Consider the following 13938-nt stretch of genomic DNA (forward strand, 5'->3'; position numbering starts at 1 on the left):
CATGGTGTTGTCTATGTATCCACACATGTATCTGAGTTTCCTATCAATACAATTCTAGCATGGATAATAAACGATTATCATGAACAAGGAAATATAATAATAATCAATTTATTATTGCCTCTAGGGCATATTTCCAACAGTCTCCCACTTGCACTAGAGTCAATAATCTAGTTCACATCGATATGTGATTAACACTCAAGGTCACATCCCCATGTGACTAACACCCAAAGAGTTTACTAGAGTCAATAATCTAGTTCACATTTACCATGTGATTAACACTCGATGAGTTCTGGGTTTGATCATGTTATGCTTGTGAGAGAGGTTATAGTCAACGGGTCTGAACCTTTCAGATCCGTGTGTTCTTTACAAATCTCTATGTCATCTCCTAGATGCAGCTACCACGTTCTATTTGGAGCTATTCCAAATAACTGTTCTACTTGGAGCTATTCTAAATTGTTGCTCCATTATACGTATCCGGTATCTCTACTCAGAGCTATCCGGATAGGTGTTAAGCTTGCATCGACGTAACCCTTTACGACGAACTCTTTTACCACCTCCATAATTGAGAAAATTCCTTAGTCCACTAGTTACTAAGGATAACTTTGACCGCTGTCCTGTGATCCATTCTTGGATCACTCTTGTACCCCTTGACTGACTCATGGTAAAGCACACTTCAGGTGCGGTACACAGCATAGCATACTGTAGAGCCTATGTCTTAAGCATAGGGGACGACCTTCGTTCCTTTCTCTCTATTCTGCCATGGTCGAGCTTTAAGTCTTAACTTCATACCTTACAACTCAGGCAAGAACTCCTTCTTTGACTGATCCATCTTGAACACCTTCAAGATCACGTCAAGGCATGTGCTCACGTCAAGATCACGTCGGTATACCGATACCTTGTTCAATCTCGTTACCGGCAAGTCTCTTTACTCGTTCCGTAACACATCATCCCGTGATCAACCCCTTGGTCACATTGTGCACATTATGATGATGTCCTACCGAGTGGGCCCAGAGATACCTCTCCGTTTACACGGAGTGACAAAATCCCAATCTCGATTCGTGCCAACCCAACAGACACTTTCAGAGATACCCGTAGTGTACCTTTATAGCCACCCAGTTACGTTGTGACGTTTGGCACACCCAAAGCACTCCTACGGTATCCGGGAGTTGCACAATCTCATGGTCTAAGGAAATGATACTTGACATTAGAAAAGCTTTAGCATACGAACTACATGATCTTGTGCTAGGCTTAGGATTGGGTCTTGTCCATCACATCATTCTCCTAATGATGTGATCCCGTTATCAACGACATCCAATGTCCATGGTCAGGAAACCGTAACCATCTATTGATTAACGAGCTAGTCAACTAGAGGCTTACTAGGGACATGGTGTTGTCTATGTATCCACACATGTATCTGAATTTCCTATCAATACAATTCTAGCATGGATAATAAACGATTATCATGAACAAGGAAATATAATAATAATCAATTTATTATTGCCTCTAGGGCATATTTCCAACAAGTTACTGGATCCCATCACTCATGTCTTTACTTTTTAGACATGAATAATGGATATATCAGATCATGATCCCTCTACAGTCGTATTTGTCCAAAAGAATTCTTGATTTGGCTGTCACTGCCTGCGGATCATGTCATCTAGTGTTGTCGAAGAAATGTCAAGAATAAATGACTGTGTATGTTGCTTCTCCCAAAAGTGGAAGCACCACTTTTTTTAGGTGCGTTGTTTCCATGCATTATTAAAATGACAGGTATGTGAGGATAAACATTGGTGGATGTGGGCCTTTACAGATACCTTTTATTGGTTCTTATGGGCCTTCTCTTCCTTCAGATGCATCAAACACTCTGTATGTAAAGTCTCCCATCCAACTGTACTAGACAGGAAATTACACGTATCCTTTTATGCATATGATCTCTGGCTATTTTATTTTGAGTTTATTTGTCATTTTGTTCATAGCTGAACTATATTTTATGTTTATGTTCATTCCAATTTGTGTCTCAATCTTTTCTTTCGTGTTTTTATTTTCGCCATTTAGTGCTTTAGCTCCTTGAGTCTTGCTTCTCTAGATATATTTAACCCTTTTACCGGGTTCTCTGAAGGCTGGTCAAAGAGGATATAATAGTAGATATGTAATAGCGTATGTTGTCTTAGAGACTCCTGCCCCAGTGTTTTCTGTCATGAAGTCTCTACGAGGTGAGCATAACATTTTTGTCAGCCTAAGTTGTGTCACTTACATTCTAGATAATAAAATGGAAAGGTCCATTATATGCTAGATCACTCATGGCGTATGGTTGTCAGGTTGGCCAAAGTGTGGGGGACACAACTGTGGCAAGTTTAGCTAAAGAGCATGACAAGTGGGCTAGGTAACTAAAGTGTGTATGAACTGAACACAATCGATCTTGCATTCTTGCATGAGTAACCAACAACAGACAACATCTTTGGACAAAACAGAACGTGACTTATCTTCAAGATAACCACCTAAAAAGAGCACATGCACATGCAATGTCATGGTCCTTGCATAATTAACAATAAAACTATATTGAGCGAGTATTGGCCTGCAAAAAGTGGCATCATATTTTGCTTGAAGCCCACAACCGAACAAGTGTCAACTTCATGCTATACACTGACATATTTGAAAATATGTACTATACATAATTGGTACAGCCAGTAAAGTTGTATGGAGTTTTTTCATTCAAATTTGACTCCATCAGGTGTATGGAATTTCTGGATCAAATCAAAACTACCTTTGAGCATCTAAGGACAATGTTGACCTATAGTTTAGTTAGTACAATGCTTAAGGCATTTCTAACCGATCCCCAAAAATAGTGGAGTATCCGGTGGAGTAAACCCTTAGTGGAGTAAGTTTACTCCAGCAAGATTAATTTAGGCGGACCTAGTCGATCCCCTATATAGTGGAGTAAAAAAATCATTTGCATATCATTTTCGGCCACCGAAACACATTTCTTTGCTTCTTTATTTCATTCAACAACATTTTGATACATTGGAGTACATAATTCACCAATTCTTCGCTACGAGAGCAAGACCAAAGAAAATAAGAACCACAATTAGACATTTTAAAAGGTATCCAATTTCGATAACTTCTCCCACTAGTTGGATTAATATCTTCTTTATGTCTTCATTGTTGATCTGCAGCTTCTCGAGCTTGCACACTTCTTTCTTCTTCGATTCCAAAGAAGTAGGCGTTGCTTCGCATCTAGTCTCACCTATAGCCTCTATTCTAGCTACGAGTGCACGAGCATCTATCAATTTTTGTGCTATCAATAGATCGATGTAATCTTCTTCCAAATACCAAAACTTGCATCGATCCTACACACAAATTAGAGCAAACAATGAGCTACCGTAATTGCGCTAAATCCGGTGAACAACCGAATGAAAAGAAGCACATACGCCATCTTTTTTGCACTTGAAGAACCGAATGAAAATTTGTGTGGTGTTTCGACATTCGAGGAGCTCGTGGCAAAAAAACAAATTTTGGCTCACAAAAAAGCCAAAATTTGTTTTTTTTGCTAGAGCTCCTCAGATGTTATTTGACTAGAAAAAATTACACGCACCTAGTGCACCCAAGCATGTTGGTTGTCACGAAATTTCAGATTTTTTTAAATTTTGTTTGCATTTTTTCTTTGAATTTACTGTTCATCGGTCAAACCTGGTCAAACCCGGTCAACGTGCTCAAAATCTGGTGTTGGACCAAACTTATCCAGTTTTGAGACTTGAAGGACCAAATGTATACCAAACAATCTTGAGGGACTAAGTCTATGCTTTTGGGGAACTTGAGGGACAAAAACATACTTTTCTCTTTTGCAAATGAGAAACCACATGCTGAAGGTTGTTTTGCTGAGGTATGCGCATCTTGTACCCTGCATTCAAACCTTGCTGGTTTTTTATGTTGTTCTTCGTTCATCCGGAACATATGGTAGCTTGTCTATCTTTTTGGCACTGTCTGAAAGTTGATTGCGTTTCTGTGTTGTGCAGGGAGAATAGGACGCGGAGCTAACGTGTAATAATAATCGGTACGCATATCTCTGTTTTTCGCAGATGCGGAGATGTCCATGAACTCATTCCTCTGTTTTGCAGACGTGGAGATGCCCGTGAAGAGTTGATGGGACAAACTAAACCACACTTGTCAAAAATTAACCGGAGAGGAATTTTGGAATTTGAACTGGGACCTGCAGGTGTTGATTCAAACTTCAGTCAGCTATGATTGTTGCCCTACTGGTGCTAGAAACAGTTGGTGTCTTGCTGCTCTGTGGCAGTGTCGTATGTAACACAGTTGCCTGAGAATTGCATGTATAATGTACTCCTTGAGGAGTTGTAGATTGGTCTGTAAGGGGTCTGGCTTATGCGGTGCGATGTGAGGTCCCAGTTCATAGTTATCCAGACTTGCACGGGCCACCGAGACGAGTTGCAATGCAAGGGCATCGCCTATCAAATTGAGGTATACTCCCAGAGTTCATATTTTCCTGTGGTTAGTAGCTCGTTGACAAGTTGCTCACTAGAGATAAACTGGTTAAAATACATTCACTTGCTGATCTATCTTGTCTGTTCTGTGAAGAACCAGAGCCTTGCATGCATTTGTTTTTTGGCTGTGCTATTGCTACTGAAGTATGGAGAAATGTGAGTGCTGACTTGGATTAACCCAGATGTTACATACGAATCCATCGCTAGATGGTGGATTAGTAACAAAAAGCACTGAGCTATAAATCTTCTACATTTAGCAAACTCTCTGGGCTCTTCGGAAAAATAGGAATGGCCTCTGCTTTAACATAAGTTCCGGGACTAATTTGCAGGTTATTCTGAGAAGCATTGCGGTAGCAGCATGCTCTCAGTGGGCGATCTATCGCTCAGGGCTTGCAAAAAAAAAAGGCGTGGTGGAAATCATTTCATCTCTATGGTTGCTGGCCAGGAGCACACCTCCGATGATGTGGCCGGATCTCGGTTGAGGAAGACAGCCTCCTGGCTGAAAATCACCTCAGCGGCAAATTTGCTATAAAAGACGCCGAATCTTCAGACTGGGAGGCCACCATAGCTGGTCTGGCAAAATATGCGAAGGAATCATCTATGAAGTAGGGTGGCCCAAGGTTGAGAGATTGTGTCAAAGTTGTAGTGTGTGTGCTATTGTATTCCATAACCCCGTCGGACCGGTTTTTGTTTTCCTTTTATTGAATTTGCATTGGGGATGGGCATGTGCGCTTCGGGCTGCTGCCGCGAACGCCCATGTAGTATAACTGAATGATGGTTGGTTTCGTTTGTGTGAAATGGAGCCGGAGTGGGGGCCCTTCTCCTCTTCAAAAATGAGGTATGACTTGTGTGAGATTCATGTGTTATGTCGGTCGATTTCATGCTTTTTAGGGGCATGTACGCTCTATGTATTACTCCCTCCCTCCCAAAATGTAAGACACTTTTTTACACTATCATATTTTTTTTTTGACGAAAAGGCAGGGCCACTGCTTTTCATTGCGAGTAGGAGAAATAAACAGTTACAAAAGAAAGATTAGAGAAGGGGGGAATGAGTTTAGAGATACAACAGAAATACATCAGTCTGGCTCTAGGGGTCGCTCTACAAGAGCCATTGCACGCTTTCGTCCAGCATCTACTCAGTCCTTCGCTTCTAGTTGAATCTTCTGGAACACTTGTGTGGGGCGGCAAGAACTATTTCTGAAGGTTCTATCATTTCTTTCTTTCCAGAGGTTCCACCATACCAGTGCCAAAATTGATCTCCAAGATTTCGCTTTTTCCTTTCCCATGGAAGAATTTGTACGATGCCACCAGCTTACAAGGGAATCATCATCGGTTGCTGCCCAATTAGAGCTCATATTCAGCTTGCAGAGTGTCATGTGCCATACTTCCTTTGCATAAGGACAAGAAGCAAGTAGGTGGGCAGCAGTTTCTGGTTCTTGTAGGCAAAGCACACACTGCGGGTTATGGGGCCATCCTCGCTTAGCAAGGTTGTCCGCCGTTAGACATCGATCTTGCGCAGCTAGCCAAACGAAAAACTGGCATTTGGGCGGGGCATCCGAGCTCCAGGCGAGCTTCGCAAATGGTGGTTTAATGTTGGCAGTGAGAGTGGCAGCATAGGCCGAGCTGGAGGAGAACTGACCATTGCTAGTCCAGCGCCAGGTAAGTGAATCGTCATGAGCTTGAGTGAGCTGGATCGACTGCAGGTCATTCCAAAGGGTCGTGAATTGGGTGATGGCCTGTTGAGTTAGGTTTCCCTTGAAATGTCTCATCCACTTTCCATCAGCAAGGGCACATCTGATGGAGATTGTTTTGATCGTGCAATGGTTGAAAAGCTCGGGGAACCTTCTGGAGAAACTTTCCCTTTGATGCCAAGGGTCAATCCAGAATTTTGTGTTGGCACCGTTTCCAATATTAAACTGCACTGATGCCTCAAAAAGAGCTCTGAACGAGGTGCTGATTGGTAGAGGTAAGCCGTGCCAAGGCCTATTAGGTTCCATCCACGACAGCCAAAGCCATCTGCATCTCATTGCCTCACTCTTTCGGGTTAAACAAGGGATTCCGAGCCCCCCAAGTTTCTTGGGCAAGCACACCTGATTTCAATTGACTAGACATTTGCCACCAGTTGCCTCATCTTTATTTGCCCAAAGGAATCCTCTGCAGCCCTTGTTAAACTTTTTTACCACCCACTTAGGGGGCTCAATGGCCAAAATCTGAAAGATAGGCAGAGCATATAAAACCGAGGTGATCAAGGCAAGTCTGCCAGCAGTGGGTAACATTAATTTGATCCATCCAGAGGTGTTCCGCTTGAGCTTGTCAAAGATAGGTTGATAGTGAATTTTCTGGAGTCTTGTAAAGCTTAGGGGCATCCCAAGGTAAGTGACAGGGAACTCCTTGATTGGGCATTGCAGGATCATGGCCAGCTGATGGATATCAATGTTATCACACCGGATGTGGCATAAATTGCTTTTGCTGAAGTTAGTCCAAAGGCCGGTTGCATTTCCAAATACTTCCAAGATCATCTTCACCGTTGTGATTTCTTGTGGGTTGGGCTTGACAAAAATCATCACATCATCGGCATAAAGGGAGGCTCGCAATGTTGGTAGGTTTCTTCCAAAGGGAGGTAATACTTTGGCAGAGACATCACGCCTCACCAATGCATCGAGAATGTCCATAACTAGCACAAACAGGAGCGGAGACAGCGGGTCGCCTTGCCTTAGGCCCTTTCGGTGTATAATTATGTCAGTGAGCTCCCCATTGACAAGGACTCTGGTTGAAGACGAGGCGAGCATGGAGGCGATCTAGTTCCTCCAAGTTTGGCTAAACCCTTTGGCCGCAAGGACCTCCAACAAAAATTCCCAAGAGACACTATCAAATGCCTTTTCGATGTCTAGCTTGAGCATAATGGATGGAATCTTCTTCAAGTAGAGGGACCTGACCATGCCTTTGACAAACATAAAGTTGTCGTGAATCGCTCTTCCTTTGATGAAAGCACTTTGCGAAGGCAATACTAATTCCTTCAGCCTTGGTTGTAATCTTCGTGCGAGAATTTTCATGACTAGCTTTGCGAAGAAGGTGAACAGACTTATAGGCCTATAATCTTTGGCTTCAGCAGCGTCAGCCTTTTTCCTGATGAGAATCAACGTGGCATTATTTAAGCTGTCAAGGTTCGCAATGTTCATCCCTTCAAAAGCTTTGATTGCACACATTATGTCATTTTTTATTATATCCCAGCAATTCTGGAAAAACAGTGCCGTGTAACCATCGGGGCCGGGTGCTTTTCTGGGGTTCAGATCCATAACAGCAGCTCTCACTTCATCTTCCGAGAAGGGTCCGTCAATACTGCTTAAATCAATCGGGTTGATGCCAAGAGTAGCAAAGTTTATGCAGCAGCCTCTTTGAGTTCTAGAACCCAAAACCGAGGAGAAATGCTCCCAAACAGCGTGCAATTTCTCTTCTTGGCTAGTGACAACTGCCCCATTGTGCAGCAAATTTAGCACAAAATTCTTTTGTCGTCTTGCCGAAGCTTTTGCTTGGAAGAAGGAAGTGTTGGCATCTCCATCTCTCAACCAATCAATTCTAGAGCGTTGTCTGCTGTGAGCACGCTGAACAGCTGCAATACCAAGCAGATTCATCTTCAGGGATGCCCTTAACCGTCTCTCACCGTCAGATAGATCCCTTTCATCTAGGGCGGCGTCCAACTGTCCAATAAGCTCACTAGAAATTGCAGCACGGAGCTTGAGGTCTTCGATGTGAGCAGTGCTCCACTTTCTTAAGGCTCTGCCCATTCTTGTGAGCTTGCAGTGCAGTCGTAGATACGGGTCCGAGCAATTGGTTGGTTGTGCCCAACAGTCAAGTACAAGCTGATTGAACCCCTCGAACTTTACCCAATAATTGTCAAATCTGAAGTGTCTTGGAGGCTTGAAGGAAACATCAGTGGAGAGCAGCAATGGGCAGTGATCAGACATGTCTGTGGCAAGGGCAACAAATAGACAACAAGGGTGTGCTGTCATCCATGGATCATTATAGAGCACCCTGTCCAACTTCACTTTTGTTGCAATTTGCTGTTTGTTGGTCCAAGTATATTTTCTGCCATGGAGGTACATGTCTCTAAGCTCCAGCTCATTAATAAATCTCCTAAAAGTTGCCATCATTCTTTGATTTATATTCATGTTGTTCTTGTCCGAAGCATCAACAATAAGATTGAAGTCACCAATGAAAATGCAAGGAAGATTGGAATGACACAATGGTCTCAGATCATCTAAGAAATTTAGCTTGTCAGCATCAGACTGAGGTCCATAGACTGTGGCTAATCTGAACTTAGTATCTGTCAGCCTCCAACAGCAATCGACGGCAATGAAAGATTTCTGCTGAGCAAGGAGGTTTATATCAACCACATCGGGGTCCCAAGCCACAATTAAACCACCTCTAGTACCCAAAGCAGGCTCGAATAAGAACTTTGTGTACTTTGGACCACAGACTTGACTAATGATCATACTGTCAACCACTGCTAGCTTCGACTCTTGCAGGCAGATAATTGCCGGGCTATGCAACAGTACAACATTTCTGACCACCCCGCGACGGGCAGGGTTGTTAAGCCCTCGAACATTCCATGCTAAGATATTTGCGCTAATCATAAGAACTCAATCGACAGAAAACAACAACAACAACAGAAACAGAGCAGCATCAGGTACGCCGCCCCTTCCGGGCGTTCCTAACGGAGGCAGACTTGGCCAGAGCAGAGAGGGCATCGATTTGCCTGTCAGTCAGAGGCTTCTTGAAGGTAAGCTTGTACCTCTCGAGGGTCTCCTCCTCTTCTGCCTCTCCAGGCTCGGCAATGGCGAGCCCTCTCTTTCCGACAAGGACTCGTCGGGCCAACCGCAGCGAAGTGTTGCCCCCTCCACTGAGGGCCTCCTTCCTTCCCTGCAGTCTGTAGCTACGCCTGGTCGCCGTTGCTGGTGGGCGTCGGGCGTGCCTTTGCTTGGTCAACGGCGGAGGGGATCTGGGTCCGGCAAGAAGCGGCGCTGAAACAGGGGAAGTCATGTCCAAGAGGAATTGCTGGACGGGGTGAGGTGGCGATGATGGGTCAAGAGACGTCATAGCGTGCTGGTCGATAGCACCGCTTTGGTCCAGCACAAGGCAGCAGGCCGTGGTGGATCCAGCACAGCCCATCTGGGCGGCAAGGATTCTCGGCCCAACAGACGGGCCAGGCTCGGCGCTGTGGTTGACCATGGGCGGCGATTGGTCGTGGGTATCGCATGCAGCAGGTCGCAGCACCCCATCCGTCATCAGGTCGTTCGTCTCCACGCCTGCCGACAGGGCATGGGCAGCAGGGGTATGGTGCAGATCGGCATCCAAAAACACAGGGGTCTCGATCGAGGAGCTTATCATTGGCAGGGCAATCTGCCTTTCATCCCTGTCACCTTGTCTGGTGGCCGTGGCATCAACATTAGCATGCAGCTCCTGTGTTGGCTCAGGTTGCGGCAGCTCCATCACGTGGCCCCGAGTCGCCGCGGCGTCGTCAGCAGCCGAGGGAACGGCGTCAACTCGTGCACGGGCCACATGCTGGCCATCAGAGGTTGCGACGGCCACAGAGTTGACGCCGTTAGCGTGCACGGTCGGCGTGCCTGACACGTCGGTAGACGCATCACAGGCGCGGTGGTGGCCGCTACCCCCACCGCCCCGTTCATGAGCTTGGCGGCGCGCCTGCGCCTGCTGGAAACGCCGGAAGTCGTCATCCGCGAAGCCACGCGCCCATGGCACCGGGTGCACGTCTGGCGGCGGGCCACCGTCATCGTCATCTTGATCGTAGCGATCACCGCGAGGTCCAGAACGCCTCGCCGCCCCAGCCGGCCTGGCAGGGTGGTAGGCTACTGAGTCCAAATGAACGAGGACCTTGTGGTGTAGCAGCCGCGGGGCATGGTCGGTGCAGGCGCAGGTTTCGTCCATGCCGCCGTCTTCCGAGGAGCCTACCGGCACCGAGATGTGCGCCAGCGGATTTGAGCACGGCCTAGGCTTGCCGCGCACCGTCAGAGTGGCAACCGTGGGCACCTCCGCCAGGTCCTCGACCCATGCCATGGCCACAAAGTAGGAGAGGTCTTCCTTCTCGAGCGTTTCAGTGGCGATGCGGTAGATGAGGCACTCCGGCAGCATCCTTTGGACCCTGTTGATGGACCAGGCGTGCGGCGGCAGGTCCTCCAGAAACAGGCGCACGCTATATAGGTTGGCACGAGAGGAGGCGAAGGAGAGGCCAGTCCAACGCCGCACGAGGATAGGGACGCCATGGAAGTGCAGCATGTTCTTCTCGGCGATGGCACGGAACCACCGGTCGTTGAAGAAGCGGACGAAAAATCCGTCCTGGTGGAGGGACACCTGGAACGCGGAAGGAGGGGCTTCCGGGAACTCCGCGGTGATGTTGTCTGCGATGTTCGCCGGCACAAGGGCGGGGCGCGTGCCGGCGACTATGAGCATGAGGGCGGACCCTCGGAGCCGCGCCTCCTCGGCTTCCATCTCCTCATCTTGATCGACGAGGCACTTCGTCCTCCTCGCCCTGCATGCGGCTGCGGCCAGCAGTTTGCCAACGTCCATTGTTGGCGCCGCTCCGGAAGCAGGTACCGATGCCACGGGGGCAGTAACAGTGGGAACGTGGCAGGGAGGAGGGAAACAGAGGCGCGAGTGCACGGGGGCGCGGGTGGAAACCGGATGCTCCGGCGGGAAAATCAGCCGAGAGAGAACCGTAGGCTGGGCCCGGAGGCGAGGTGGAGGCGGTGAAGGATTGTCGAGCTCGGAGAGAGGCACACGGGGCAGATGCTTGCGGTGGCAGAAGCGAGCCGTGTGTCGCTCTCGGAGGCAGTGGAGGCAGCGAGTTGGGTTGCGGCAAGCGGCCACCTTGTGGTTCTTGTCAAGACATGTGAAGCAACGGCCGAGGAGGTCGAGCTTATAGCCGCCAGCACCATTACTGTCGGCCGCAGAGCAGCGTTGGTGCGCCTTGAATGCGTCCTCTTGAGAGGGAAGTGCGCACCCATGCCGTCCGGACTTGCGACCGACCACTTGCCAACCCTCAGCATCAGCCATGGCGTGGGGCGGCAAGGTGCGGCCAGGCTCATGAATGCACGGCGTAGGCGCATGGCCAAACTGGTGTGCTGGTGGCGCCACAACCAAGGAGAGCAGTCGCGGCCTCGCCGGGGCAGGCGGAGCATCCGCCGCAGCCGCAGCAGGAGGCAGCCTGACCACCTCAGCGAAGGACGCACGCGCAAGCATCCGAGGCGAGGATAGCGGAGTGCCATCAATGTCGGACGCCGGCTCAGACAAAGAAACACGCTCCCCAGATTCCGCCGATCCGGGGGAGTAACTCGGTCCACCAACCTCGAAACTGGGCCGTGACTGCGGAGGAGTGGCCGCCATGCCCGGAGCGGAGCAAGGCAGGGGGGAGCCGGTGGGGACCTGCACCTGGGTGGCGCAAGCACGGCTACGCCGCGGCCACGGTGGCCGGCGGCGCGAGAGCTAGGAGGGCGAGGGCGAGAGCTCCTTTCCTCCCTATTCCAACAGAGGCAAGTAGCTACTATTAGTTGAATTTTTTTTACTTCTTTACACTATCATAGCATCAAAAAACGTCTTATATTTCGGGACGGAGGGAGTAGAATTTAGAATAACTGCAGTGTCCTTGTATGTGCGTGATAAGTAGCTTTGGTAGGGTAGGGAGGGCGCTGAGCTAATGGGGGTGAAAACATTGTTCGGTTTGTATCGAACACAACTGCACAAGGTTTTATTGGGGACCGCAAGAGGGTAAGAATGTGGCCATCTATACACATGATGATAAAATAAAACATATAACTACTTGGTCAAGTTGGTCTTGCTTAGCACCTTGAACATTCTAAAATACACAAGAAAACAAAATCAAGGACAAAATGATATACTACCTATGTTCACTTTTATAAAACGTAGACATTCAAACACTATCCAAAACAGTACAAAGCAAGCGGTCTAAAACGTCTTATATAACAAACGGAGGGAGTAATAAAACCAGTGAGACAATGCAGGGACTCATGTTTTTACACACCACTAGCAAGATGCCCGTGCATTGCACGGAGCGTCAAGATGCATTTTTTTTTTATAAAACACATGTTGTGATTGACCCATGCGAAAGTAATCACATGTGTAAAAACTAATGATATCTCGAGAAAGAGAAGAGATAGGGTGAGGAGGAGTGTAAAAATCCATGCGGCCACCATGCCAGATTGTTCCAGAGGTTTCCTTTTTTAATTGCTCAACAATAAGGTTGTGGGAGATAAGGATGAACAAGGGAGAGCCTTATCTGCAAATGTGGAGCGAGGTGCAGGTATCTTTTTGCAAAATTGCCATAGTTTGCTTTCTATCCGTCAGATATAGATCAAACGGTCTATCTTGCAAGATGGCAGGCACACTATCATCACCAACTCGGTTTTTTATAAGAGTAGAGATGTGATTTATGAAAATACAACGAGAAGTACTTCCTCTATAAATTAATATAAGACTTTTTAGAATGAGAAGTACAGAGGGAGTGTTAGTGAAAATATAGGTAATAAGTTGTGCTTGTAAAAGAGATTATACAATGTAAAAGCAGATATAGGCCATGTTTAGCTAATAAAGCGTATCCCCACAAAATAATAAACAAGTAAATGCAGTAACATACAAGTCCAAAGACTTGGTTAGCAGAAAAGGGACTACTGAAAGGACCTGGTTGTAAAGATATTGGACAATGAAAGGACATAAAGGCGTGGCCGCCTGGGTGTATATCTGCAAAGAGAGCAGGGATTATCGCAAAAACAAATCTGGACGCCAAGGACTTGATAAGAAGAAAGGGGAGTGGTGGAAGGACCTGCTTGTACAGAGAAAGACCAACTCGTAAGGTAATAACTGCAAAAGAGGAAGCGACAGGGGGCTGCCTGCAAGATACCAGGGACCAGCGCGCAAAATCTCGAAAAAATTTGGACCATTTCTCGATTTGTGCGTGTCATCCTTGCGCAGGGGCCATGCTAATCTTCTCTGTATCGTTCCAATTTTATCGGATGTCCCCGATGGGACAGTGAGGGTGCAAGCGCGGGGCTTATAAACCGGTCGATGCTTCTACCGGTGAGCGAGGTGGGACTAAACCAGGGTCGTTCGCTGCGTTCAGCAAGCACCAGGACCGCGGGATGCCACCAAACGGCCAAGTGGGCTGTATCCTCGTGTATACTTGATCCTCCTCAGCCGGCCCACTTAAGGAATCGAGCTGGAGCATTTGCCATATGCCCTGCTTCGGGCCCAACTAGAGGAGCCGAGCCGGAAATCAAAAAAGAGGATTTGCAAAAAAGATAAAATCAAAAAGAGGTGTGCTCACGTGAGGTTCATGTGTCATGTCGATTGATTTCATGCTTTGGGGGCACGTAGGCGCGATGTGCCGATGTATCGTCTCGACCGTACA

The 13938-nt window shown here is 47.3% G+C and overlaps 1 non-coding gene across 1 annotated transcript; it reads right to left on the minus strand.

Moving 5' to 3' along the window:
* Positions 1–13456: 13456 nt before the first annotated feature.
* Positions 13457–13559, minus strand: LOC119313172. The gene has a single exon (XR_005151555.1). It is a non-coding gene; the product is annotated as a U6 spliceosomal RNA (small nuclear RNA).
* Positions 13560–13938: the final 379 nt, after the last annotated feature.

This window comes from Triticum dicoccoides, chromosome 5B, assembly GCF_002162155.2.
Source record: "Triticum dicoccoides isolate Atlit2015 ecotype Zavitan chromosome 5B, WEW_v2.0, whole genome shotgun sequence".
In the NCBI taxonomy this organism is placed as follows: domain Eukaryota; kingdom Viridiplantae; phylum Streptophyta; class Magnoliopsida; order Poales; family Poaceae; genus Triticum; species Triticum dicoccoides.